Source organism: Oncorhynchus gorbuscha, linkage group LG21, assembly GCF_021184085.1.
Source record: "Oncorhynchus gorbuscha isolate QuinsamMale2020 ecotype Even-year linkage group LG21, OgorEven_v1.0, whole genome shotgun sequence".
Lineage (NCBI taxonomy): Eukaryota > Metazoa > Chordata > Actinopteri > Salmoniformes > Salmonidae > Oncorhynchus > Oncorhynchus gorbuscha.
In genome coordinates, this window is record NC_060193.1 from 38,570,402 (window position 1) to 38,583,511 (window position 13,110).

General features: G+C 47.0%; 1 long non-coding RNA gene across 2 annotated transcripts; it reads left to right on the plus strand.

Annotated features, from left to right (window-relative positions):
* The first annotated feature begins 2,490 nt into the window (after positions 1 to 2,490).
* LOC124007685 lies at positions 2,491 to 13,110 on the plus strand. Of its 2 annotated transcripts, XR_006833991.1 has the most exons (4): positions 2,491 to 4,463; positions 4,791 to 4,927; positions 11,842 to 12,041; positions 13,063 to 13,110. It is a non-coding gene; the product is annotated as an uncharacterized LOC124007685 (long non-coding RNA). The 2 variants fall into 2 exon arrangements; XR_006833990.1 differs by having other exon boundaries at positions 2,491 to 4,927.

The following is a 13,110-nucleotide window of genomic DNA, read 5'->3' on the forward strand; positions in this document are numbered from 1 at the left end:
CAAAAAGATGCTTGACTATGCATATAATTGACAGCTTTGGAAAGAAAACACTGACGTTTCCAAAACTGCAAAGATATTGTCTGTGAGTGCCACAGAACTGATGTTACAGAAAAAACCCAGATAAAAATCCAATCAGGAAGTGCCGCATTTTTTTTAAAACCGCCTCATGCCAATGACTCCTTATATGGCTGTGAATGGGCCACGAATGAGCTTAGGCTTTCTGATGCTTCCCCAAAGTGTCGACAGCATTGTGACGTATTTGTAGGCATATCATTGGAAGATTGACCATAAGAGACTACATCTACCAGGTGGTCGCTTGGTGTCCTCCGTTGCAATTATTGCGTAATCTCCAGCTGCAGTCTTTTTCCGTTTGCTTCTGATGAGAAACCAACTGTCACGACTGATATATTATCAAATAGATATGTGAAAAACACCTTGAGGATTGATTCTAAACAAAGTTTGCCATGTTTCTGTCGATATTATGGAGCTAATTTAGAAAAAAGTTTGGCGTTGTAGTGACTGCATTTTTCCGGTCTTTTTCTTAGCCAAACGTGATGAACAAAACGGAGCTATTTCGCCAACACAAATAATCTTTTTGGAAAAAATGAACATTTGCTATCTGAGAGTCTCGTCATTGAAATCATCCGAAGTTCTTCAAAGGTAAATTATTTTATTTGAATGCTTTTCTTGTTTTTGTGAAAATGTTGCCTGCTGAATGCTAGGCTTAATGCTATGCTAGGCTATCAATACACTAAGCTTGTGTTTCAATATATTTATTTCATTTCATTTGTGATTTTCATGAATAGAAAAAGTTGCGTTATGCTAATGCATTATAGTTTAAGTATTTTTCTGTCGATTTCTCAGCAAAGCAGGATGAACAAACGTGACGTTTTTCGCCTACAAAAATATTATTTTTGGAAAAAAGGAATATTTGCTATCTAACTAGGAGTCTCCTGAGTGAAAGCATCTTAAGTTCTTCAAAGGTAAATGATTTAATTTGGTTGCTTTTCTTATTTTTGTGAAAATGTTGCCTGCTGCCAGCACAGCCTAGCATAGCATTATCTGAGAGTCTCGTCATGCTAAACTTACACAAATGCTGTTGTTAACAAAAGGGTAAGCTAGTGTTTGAATATATTTATTTCATTTCATTTGCGATGTTCATGAATAGGAAACATTGCGTTATGGTAATGCGTTTGAGGCTATGATTACGCTCCTGGCTAAGGGAATGCTCGTCGCTAGAGGCTAAGGACGCGGCTAGGGAGGCCGTCTGGGCCGGCACCCCTGCGAGGGTTAACACTTTTAAATGTTTTACTCACCCCGGCCACGGAGAAGGAGAGCACTTATAAATGTAGATCCTTCAAACACCCACAAACAGGGAAATCGATCCCAATAAAAGGTGTTATTACGTGCTCCACTAAGGCAGTTGTTTATCTTATAACTTGTCCTTGTGGTAAAAATGATGTAGGTAAAACAAAGCGCGAATTAAAAGTACGTATCTCAGAGCATCGAAGCAGCATTAGGTGTATAAACTTTACTTATCCAGTTGCGGCCCACTTCTTGGAGGCAGGCCACTCGATTTCGTCTCTGCGTTATATTGGCATCGAACATGTCACCCTCCCTAGGAGAAGGGGTGACCTTGACAATTTATTGTTAAAACGAGAGTCTGCCTGGATCTTTGGTCTCAACGTAGACTTTGATCTGAAGCCCTTTCTTGTGATTATTGTGACTTTGCCATTGTAATTGTGTGAACTTGTATAGTCAAATTAATCTATGATCGTATGCTATCCATTTGTTTGTATGCTGTTCTTTGTATGACATTTTAATATTTGATTATTAACCAATGATATTAGGCCACTCCTGGCCATGATTACAGACACCTGTGTCTTTTAACACTATATAAACGAGTCATCCCGCAGTGTTTGTGATTATACCCTGATGAAGACAGCTTGGCTGTCAAAGTTGGTATTACATTTTTGCATCTGAGCTCCAAGAGTGTGCAAATTCACTCTGCCTATCTACTCCGATTTCAGAGCACTCTCGTCTAAGAGAGTGCCAGAGTACAGAACTGATGAATTAACGAACATGCAACACCTGCTGAATATGACTGGTGTCAGTAAATGTTAAAGTGATAGTTAGTCAAGAACGCCCTACATAACATGTACTGTAAACAGCCTAACCAGCTCTGCAACTTACGGTGAGTAAAATGGTCAGAGTGAGGTGTTCGTTCTGTCATTTGTGTCTGGAAGTAGCTAGCTATTAAGCTAGCCAATTTTAGCTATTTAGCTGGAGTGCTTGGTTGGGACAAGCATGCATTGGCAGGCGAGCTGCAGAATGAAGAGGAGATTACAATTCCCCATCGTTTATCAGTGCAATTTTGACGGCCTACTAGCTGAAAGTTTGACAGGATTTATCTAATGTTCCTTAATTTTAGCTCATCTTGCTCTGGTTAGCATTAGTTGTTGATCTTGTTGTTGTTGATGTGCATAACTGAGGGAGAGAGAGCCTACCTTTTTCATGGTTGTTTGATCAATTGGATTGTAAAGTTCCCAAATGTAAGAGGACTCCTGTGGTGTTTTACGTGGCTTTTGGCATTCCAATGATCTGAAGTTGTGATGTTGCAACTGCCTGTAAACACACAGTCCAGTTCATAGTGAATGATGGCAGGCCCGTGTGGCAAATGGCTTATTTGTATAAAGGTGTACTTTAGCTCTGATTCACAATAGTGCACCAGTCTGTCCTGGACAATACAGATGTTTTTATTCAGTTTTATTTACTGCAGTGTCTATTAATTGTTCAAATGCAAATACCTTGGTATACGTAATTACCAAACATTCTAAGAATTTATGAAAATGTGAAAGACCTTATCTAAGTGGTCGTTTGTCAGAATAATTTTTTTAACGTTTTTGCTTTGTCATTATGGCAAATTGTCGATTTGACGAGGAAAACATTAAATTTAATCCATTTAGAATAAGGCTGTAACGAAACAAATTGTGGAAAAAGGGAAGTGGTCTGAATACTTTCCGAATGCACTGTTTATGAACAGATTGTAATAAGATGTCATGTTGCATTTCAAGTGAAACTCACAGCAATGTTTCACACACAAGTTATTTTAAAAGAGATGGCTAACAACAGCAAGCGCGCTACTGTAACAAAAACACAGTTCCACTCACCAGATGATGATGATAATTTGAAACATAACTTCCTGTTGAAAGTTATTCTTGAAAGGGAGAATTTGGCAAATTAGCAACAACCTCTTTGATAAAACCATCTGCAGCCACTGCTAACTACCCGACAACAAAAGCATGCTAGCTGGACAGTGGGAAAACTACTGCTCGCTATTGCGCATTGACCTGTTTGTCTTCAGGAAGGCAGAAGTTTCCATAAATTTTTATAAAAACGTTTACACTCAATAAGTCAATGTAATTGGTTGATTCAACTGTCACTCCAACATTTTGCCCTAATACAGTTGAATGGCAGATGCCTTTATCTAGCTTCTGATGGCCTAGCCAGTGGCTAGCTAGATTTATCTCCTAGCCAAATCCTGATTGGATCTTTTTTCTCTTCAGTGTTAACCCCTTCCTTTCCAACAAACTGAAGAGATTAAATCAGATCATTGAAAATAATAATATAATTAGCATTATTATAATCACTATTTTTATAACTACTTAGCCCTTCTTTGAAGGCGTTGTGTTTTGGGTTAGTAATAATTTGTTGAGTGCCTCTATTTTCCCTTAGCATGCATTTTTTCACTATTCGAGTGTCTGAAGAATCCATATGTTCTGAAATATGAACACAGAAATACTGGATATTTTGAACTTTATTGTGGTGGTGATTTAACCAAATTACACTCATGTTCTTGAATTGGACTTGCATTCTTTTGGTCTCTGTCTTGACTTTGTCTCAAACACAACACAATGCTGTACCGTCTGCCCTTATGCCTGCAAAGCGAGTAAGTGGACTGCACGCCCTGTCATTCGTGCCTACAGTTTGCCCTGGGATTCTCCTAGGTAATGGCCATATACCCTAGTGAGACATTGAAACAAGTATTTTAAATAAAATGTAGGGTTACTTGCTTAACCCTGGTTTTATCAGAATATGAGTGATGTCTCACCGCAATTCCCGGCTCGCAAGAGCAAGGAAGAGGCACGCTTGAGTGGCGCCTTATAAGGAGGAGAGGGGCTCAACTCATTCGCTCCTCAACCGGTCTGTCAACAACAGACGTTGTGTGATTGGTTCTTCGAGCTGTCAGTGATCTGCTAAACAAATCCCGTAGTGAGACATCTCAATCATATTCTCATAGAACCGGGTTTATGCAAGTAACCCTACGTTTCTTTAGCTGAGCTTCATAGCTACAGCTTTAGTGTCTATAATGTAGAAGATACTTTTTTTTTATTAAAAAAAAGTATAACAGTTAGGAAAGATACCGGTGACTACAGCTGCATTTGTTTTCTTGTTGAGGGGAGGTATGGTAGAACATTTTGAGAGTTGAGTCCTTACATAGACATAACAAGAGCATGTATATAGGCTGGCTGGGTAGTTTCGTAACAGTAGTCACTTATTTTTACAGATTTATCACAAGTCACTTTTGCACCTTGAACATCTGTTTCATATCTGCTATTACTGTCAATATCGCTCCATATTTCCTTTAGAGAGACCTTATCATGTTTTTGGAGGGTTTTGTTAGCCAAGTGTAGCCTCACAGCCTACATGAGGCCTAACTACTGTACCTCACAGTAACATAATATTGTCGCTATAACTGCCATACCTGCTTGGTTTGTGTGTGTGTGTAGAGCTACGGAAGGCAGAGGAGAGCAATAGCGAGGTGACTCAGGATGGGTCATGCTCGGACACGGAGCTGGTAGACGAAACCCATAACAGTGATGGGGAGGAGAACGGCACACCAGACGAGTGTGAAGATGATGACATGGTCAGTCTGTGTGTGGGTGCACGAGAATGTGTGCGTGAAGCCTATATGGATGTGGGGTGTGTGTGGATGTGTGAGAGCATGTGTGCGTAAAGGCTGTATAGATGGTGGTGCATGCATATGTTTGTGTGCTTGCGTTAGTATGAATAAATATGTTTGTGTGTGAAGGAACGTGTGTGGCCATGTCCGAATACCCATACTTGCATCTTAAATAGTAGGCCGTTTGAGTATGTGAACAAAATTAAGTTTTATAGAATGTGACATTTCGAAAAATCTAGTATACTTAAAATGCCTGGATGTCATACTCATTTCAGCATGACAAAAGCTGATCAATTAGATATGGGGATACGCTACCGAAATCAATGAAGAGCGCATTCTCAATATGCAAAAATAGAATAGAAAATAGAATTTCACAGCCACAATGCATTGGAAGGGAGGGCTGCAAGTTTTGATTTGCTAGATCTTGTCACGCCCTGGCCTTAGTACTTTGTGTTTGTTGCACCAGATAGGGCTGTTTCGGTTTTGCCACATTTCTTGTTTTGTAGTTTATTCATGTATAGTTTCATTATTAAAGAACCATGAATTATAGCCACGCTGCATTTTGGTCCGCCTCTCCTTCCCAGGAGGAATCCCGTAACAGAATCACCCACCACAACAGGACCAAACGGCGTGGTGACAGGCAGCGGCAGCAGGAGCAGCGCAAAGAGGAATGGACATGGGAGGACGAATTGGACTGTAAAGGACCCTGGTCATAGCCAGGAGAATATTATTATTATTATTATTATTAAATATCGCCGCCCGTCTTGGGAGTGTGGCAGAGTCAGGAGTCAGACCTGAGCCAACTCCCCCTGTTTATCGTAAGGAGCCAAGGAGGAAACCAGAACCAGTGAAGGAGTTAATGGGGAAATTGGAGGAGAGAGTTATGAGGAAGTTGCTGTGTTGGTGCATGAGGCACGGCATTCGCCCGACGGGGATTTGTCGGGGATTTGGTGGCACCTGGGTCAGCTCTCCATACTCGTCCTGAGGTGTGTGCTAGTCGTCTGGGGAAGATTGTGCCAGCCTCACGCACCAGGCTTCCTGTGCACCTCCCTAGCCTTGCACGTCCTGTGCCAGCTCAGCGCTACAGTGCTCCTAGCAGTGCTAACCATGGCGGGCGTGGTACTGGTCAGGCACCGTGTTATGCGGTGGAATGCACGGTGTCCCCAGTACGCGTGCTTAGCCCGGTACGCTACATCTCCGCTCCCCACATCTGCCGGGCTAGGGTGAAGATCCAGCCAGGGCGGTTGGTGCCAGCCCTGCTCTCAAGATCTCCAGTAGGCTTTCACGGTCCGGTCCATCCAGTGCCACCTCCACACACCAGCCCTCCGGTGGCAGCTCCCCGCACCAGGCTTCCTGTGCGTGTCCTCGGCCCAGTACCACCAGTGCCAGCACCACGCACCAGGCCTACAGTGCGCTTCACCTGTCAAATCAAATCAAATTTATTTATATAGCCCTTCGTACATCAGCTGATATCTCAAAGTGCTGTACAGAAACCCAGACTAAAACCCCAAACAGCAAGCAATGCAGGTGTAGAAGCACGGTGGCTAGGAAAAACTCCCTAGAAAGGCCAACACCTAGGAAGAAACGTAGAGAGGAACCAGGCTATGTGGGGTGGCCAGTCCTCTTCTGGCTGTGCCGGGTGGAGATTATAACAGAACATGGCCAAGATGTTCAAATGTTCAAAAATGACCAGCATGGTCCAATAATAATAAGGCAGAACAGTTGAAACTGGAGCAGCAGCACGGTCAGGTGGACTGGGGACAACAAGGAGTCATCATGTCAGGTAGTCCTGGGGCATGGTCCTAGGGCTCAGGTCCTTCCGAGAGAGAGCGCACACTTAGATTCACACAGGACACCGAATAGGACAGGAGAAGTACTCCAGATATAACAAACTGACCCTAGCCCCCCGACACATAAACTACTGCAGCATAAATACTGGAGGCTGAGACAGGAGGGGTCAGGAGACACTGTGGCCATATCCGAGGACACCCCTGGACAGGGCCAAACAGGAAGGATATAACCCCACCCACTTTGCCAAAGCAGAGCCCCCACACCACTAGAGGGATATCTTCAACCACCAACTTACCATCCTGAGACAAGGCCGAGTATAGCCCACAAAGATCTCCGCCATGGCACAACCCAAAGGGGGAGGCGCCAACCCAGACAGGATGACCACATCAGTGAAGCAACCCACTCAGGTGATGCACCCCTTCCAGGGACGGCATAAGAGAGCCCCAGTAAGCCAGTGACTCAGCCCCTGTAATAGGGTTAGAGGCAGAGAATCCCAGTGGAAAGAGGGGAACTGGCCAGGCAGAGACAGCAAGGGCGGTTCGTTGCTCCAGAGCCTTTCCGTTCACCTTCCCACTCCTGGGCCAGACTACACTCAATCATATGACCCACTGAAGAGATGAGTCTTCAGTAAAGACTTAAAGGTTGAGACCGAGATTGTGTCTCTGACATGGGTAGGCAGACCGTTCCATAAAAATGGAGCTCTATAGGAGAAAGCCCTGCCTCCAGCTGTTTGCTTAGAAATCCTAGGGACCGCGCTTCCAGAGCCTTTCTATTCTCCAGCGTCGCCAGAGTCTCCCGTCTGTCAGGAGCCGCCAGAGTCTCCCGTCTGTCAGGAGCCGCCAGAGTCTCCCGTCTGTCAGGAGCCGCCAGAGTCTCCCGTCTGTCAGGAGCCGCCAGAGTCTCCCGTCTGTCAGGAGCCGCCAGAGTCTCCCGTCTGTCAGGAGCCGCCAGAGTCTCCCGTCTGTCAGGAGCCGCCAGAGTCTCCCGTCTGTCAGGAGCCGCCAGAGTCTCCCGTCTGTCAGGAGCCGCCAGAGTCTCCCGTCTGTCAGGAGCCGCCAGAGTCTCCCGTCTGTCAGGAGCCGCCAGAGTCTCCCGTCTGTCAGGAGCCGCCAGAGTCTCCCGTCTGTCAGGAGCCGCCAGAGTCTCCCGTCTGTCAGGAGCCGCCAGAGTCTCCCGTCTGTCAGGAGCCGCCAGAGTCTCCCGTCTGTCAGGAGCCGCCAGAGTCTCCCGTCTGTCAGGAGCCGCCAGAGTCTCCCGTCTGTCAGGAGCCGCCAGAGTCTCCCGTCTGTCAGGAGCCGCCAGAGTCTCCCGTCTGTCAGGAGCCGCCAGAGTCTCCCGTCTGTCAGGAGCCGCCAGAGTCTCCCGTCTGTCAGGAGCCGCCAGAGTCTCCCGTCTGTCAGGAGCCGCCAGAGTCTCCCGTCTGTCAGGAGCCGCCAGAGTCTCCCGTCTGTCAGGAGCCGCCAGAGTCTCCCGTCTGTCAGGAGCCGCCAGAGTCTCCCGTCTGTCAGGCCGCCAGAGTCTCCCGCTGTCAGAGTCTCCCGTCTGTCAGGAGCCGCCAGAGTCTCCCGTCTGTCAGGAGCCGCCAGAGTCTCCCGTCTGTCAGGAGCCGCCAGAGTCTCCCGTCTGTCAGGAGCCGCCAGAGTCTCCCGTCTGTCAGGAGCCGCCAGAGTCTCCCGTCTGTCAGGAGCCGCCAGAGTCTCTGTCAGGAGCCGCCAGAGTCTCCCGTCTGTCAGGAGCCGCCAGAGTCTCCCGTCTGTCAGGAGCCGCCAGAGTCTCCCGTCTGTCAGGAGCCGCCAGAGTCTCCCGTCTGTCAGGAGCCGCCAGAGTCTCCCGTCTGTCAGGAGCCGCCAGAGTCTCCCGTCTGTCAGGAGCCGCCAGAGTCTCCCGTCTGTCAGGAGCCGCCAGAGTCTCCCGTCTGTCAGGAGCCGCCAGAGTCTCCCGTCTGTCAGGAGCCGCCAGAGTCTCCCGTCTGTCAGGAGCCTGTCCAGAGTCTCCCGTCTGTCAGGAGCCGCCAGAGTCTCCCGCCTGTCAGAGTCTCTCCGTCTGTCAGGAGCCGCCAGAGTCTCCCGTCTGTCAGGAGCCGCCAGAGTCTCCCGTCTGTCAGGAGCCGCCAGAGTCTCCCGTCTGTCAGGAGCCGCCAGAGTCTCCCGTCTGTCAGGAGCCGCCAGAGTCTCCCGTCTGTCAGGAGCCGCCAGAGTCTCCCGTCTGTCAGGAGCCGCCAGAGTCTCCCGTCTGTCAGGAGCCGCCAGAGTCTCCCGTCTGTCAGGAGCCGCCAGAGTCTCCTGTCAGTCTGTCAGGAGCCGCCAGAGTCTCCCGTCTGTCAGGAGCCGCCAGAGTCTCCCGTCTGTCAGGAGCCGCCAGAGTCTCCCGTCTGTCAGGAGCCGCCAGAGTCTCCCGTCTGTCAGGAGCCGCCAGAGTCTCCCGTCTGTCAGGAGCCGCCAGAGTCTCCCGTCTGTCAGGAGCCGCCAGAGTCTCCCGTCTGTCAGGAGCCGCCAGAGTCTCCCGTCTGTCAGGAGCCGCCAGAGTCTCCCGTCTGTCAGGAGCCGCCAGAGTCTCCCTGTCTGTCAGGAGCCGCCAGAGTCTCCCGTCTGTCAGGAGCCGCCAGAGTCTCCCGTCTGTCAGGAGCCGCCAGAGTCTCCAGGAGCCGTCTGTCAGGAGCCGCCAGAGTCTCCCGTCTGTCAGGAGCCGCCAGAGTCTCCCGTCTGTCAGGAGCCGCCAGAGTCTCCCGTCTGTCAGGAGCCGCCAGAGTCTCCCGTCTGTCAGGAGCCGCCAGAGTCTCCCGTCTGTCAGGAGCCGCCAGAGTCTCCCGTCTGTCAGGAGCCGCCAGAGTCTCCCGTCTGTCAGGAGCCGCCAGAGTCTCCCGTCTGTCAGGAGCCGCCAGAGTCTCCCGTCTGTCAGGAGCCGCCAGAGTCTCCCGTCTGTCAGGAGCCGCCAGAGTCTCCCGTCTGTCAGGAGCCGCCAGAGTCTCCCGTCTGTCAGGAGCCGCCAGAGTCTCCCGTCTGTCAGGAGCCGCCAGAGTCTCCCGTCTGTCAGGAGCCGCCAGAGTCTCCCGTCTGTCAGGAGCCGCCAGAGTCTCCCGTCTGTCAGGAGCCGCCAGAGTCTCCCGTCTGTCAGGAGCCGCCAGTCAGCCAGGATCTGCCTCTCTGTCCTGAGCTACCTCAGTAATGAGGCACCTCAGTAATGAGGCACCTCAGTAATGAGGCACCCCTCAGTCCAGGTGGGCCCTTTGTTAGGGTTACTAGGCCAAGGTCGGCGGTGAGGGTCGCCACTAAAATGACGCTAAGTAAGCGGACTAAGACTATGTTGGAGTTGGGTCCACGTCCCGCGCCAGAGTCGCCACCATGGACAGACGCCCACCCAGGCCCACCCAGACTCTCCCCTATGGGTTTAGGTGTGCGGCCGGGAGTCCGCACCTTTGGGTGGGGGGTACTGTCATGCCCTGGCCTTAGTACTTTGTGTTTGTTGCACCAGATAGGACTGTTTCGGTTTTGCAACATTTCTTGTTTTGTAGTTTATTCATGTATAGTTTCATTATTTAAGAACCATGAATTATAACCACGCTGCATTTTGGCGATTAGTGAAGCTTCTACAGTGGTGTATTTAATTCCTGTTGGCCTTAAAATGATCATGATTATTTTATCCTAATGTGATTATTATTTTTTTTTACTGATCAGTAGCTTGCTGCTTGCTGTGCCTTTACCTAGCTACGCACTTTAGTAGAAATTGAATATAACTGTAACTGTTCAAACAGTAATGTTAGCTACAGGGTTTCTTGCTTGCTGTTGAGCGACAACTTTTTTTAACATTAGCCTAGCTAGCTAGCTACTTGTTGTAAATACCGGGTCTTGTGTTCAAACTATTGAGGGGTCTGATGACAATACCAGGTATTTAATTCATTTAATTCAGTGGCGAACACGACAGGATAAATGCTTCAAGTCATGTGGCCATAGTTAGCTTTCTTGCCACTGCACAATGCACTGCCACTAGCTGTACCTAATGTTAGTAACGTGGTAGCCTACATTTCTATTTTCCACGGCGGTGCTGGTCAAACCACTTATCTTTTCTTCTATATAGTTCTGATTTGTCACATCGATTTTATTTGTGTTGAGCTGATTTTAATATTCATGCTATGCAATATTAGTTTCTACCTGAACGGTTACAGCAGGAATGGGTCTAGCTAGTTTTATTGCACATGACATGTTATGGTGAAAGTCATGGTAAGCTGCACTCATTAATGTTTCACCTTCGCACTCCAATTCGATAAAGTACGTGGCAGTCCTAGCTATCTACAGAAAGTTCACACAATTCTACTTTACTCATTGTTTTGGTTAATGTTGTGCTTCATCTTATGTCTTTTCAGGATTTACCTGAACGAGTGTGAGCTGGAGGGGTAGCTAGCTGTCACCTCAACAAGCGTTTAGTCTCACTGCAGAATTAGACGTTCATCCACATTCTCCAAATGTCACATTTCTAAGTGTATTTGTTGCTCCTACTACTCTGTATCGTTCTGTTACTCCAAACGTCAAAGTTAAGATTTAAGTTTAGGCACACATTCCGAATGGTTAAGGTAAGGGTTGGGGTTTGGGATAGGGTTAAAACAAAAAAATTCTAACCAACTTCCATGACTGGGATTGAACATTTGCCCATCCACCACAACACTCTAACAAAACCCAAGCCTACTTGATGATAAAAGTGCTCTTGGTTGCCCCTAGCGGCTGGTTTTGAAGGCATTTCCTGATGTCTTTGGGACAATTTCGACGTCAATCTTGAATGATCTCCCTGGTGACCTGCATGGATGAATCAGAAGTGGGAGAACCAAAGATACACTGTATGCTACTGTATGTTATCTTGACATTTATTGCTGTGCTGTACTTGGCTAATAAATGTCCCCTTTTCTTTGAGAGCAACAACACTTTCCCATCTATTTCCTATGCTTCACCGGCACATTCATGTAAGTGTGAAGATATACATGTTAGAAAGGTGCACGTGTTCCAGACAAAATTTACTGCAATTGGCATACTACCTTTTACAGGTATTTACATGTAGTATGTTTGATGCTGAAAGCTATCCTTTTCCATATTTTTTAGGAGTTAAAAGCTCCCTCCACCGGAGTCAGCACCGAAGGAAAGGGAGGCCACAGCCACATCCTGGGAGTGGTATGTGGTGATTGATGAGGTGCTGGGGGGCTGCCACTCCAACACACCGGTTATCATCTCCTCATCCTCTCTAGGTGCAGCTGTGGGCTGCTCTCCCTTCCAGAAGGGTCCAGATGTGGAAGTTGGAGAAGGTGAATGCAAGGGAGGCATGCCTTATGGCCTCTAAAATGGCCATGATTAAGTAGTTTTATGTATTTTGTATGTATTTTATTTATAGCTATTAGGTATGTGTTTTGTACTGTTTTTGGTGAAGTCCTTTGTTTAAACCCAAAGTGGAATGCTGTTCTCATTGAAAAGTATTTTTGTATGTAAAATATATATATATATATATGATATTGGTAAATCTACTGTTGGTGTGTTTTACTTTCCCCATTTCAACCATTTAAAAAATGCACTTGCACATCTGACCTATCTTGTTGCGGGTGCATGGTAACAGCTAGATAAGTTGAAAGAAAAAGAAACCTGCACACTGCTCACTATCACTTTTTTATTGAAGCTTAGGTGTTTGCCTCTTAGTGTTCTTCTGAGCATTTTGCTCTACTAAACTAAATAAACCATCTTTGGTATAATAATAATAATAATACTATTACATTTCATTTCTGTAGTGCTTTTCATAACATTCTCAAAGCACATCAAAAGCAAAAACAAGCAACACATCATCATGAGTAGCCTAGCTATCTCCCGTTCATTCCTCTCAGGTGACTCTTCAATTGATACATGCTTACGGTCAACTCAAGTTTACTCCAAATACGTTGTTCCAAATGCTAGATACTAGGCTAATGTTAACCTAAAACAACACTCCGCTGTAGTGAAAGGTCACTGGGTAGGGTTACAGACGATCAAGACAACCTGGAACTCGGGGGGAAAACGTGCTGCGACTGGGGAAAAATAGTTTTGAACGGTCATCCAACTCGGAATTACAAGTCAGCAACTCTGCATTATCCTGAAGGGAGTATGGATGTGGACGGAGGTGTTGGAGTGTGTTTGGGTGTTTGAGGTTACAGATGACATGTGTTTTGGCTGCAGCACAGTATTGAACTAACGCCACTCCTTGGCTGAATGAATGTTTGCTCCAACCATATGTTATATCGCATGATATTACATAAAATTCTCTCAGTAGGCACTTACATTTCTCCTCACGTCTTTTCCCAGGAAAACAAGCACCTTTCAGAAATGGACTCCATCCTGCAATAAAAGGCA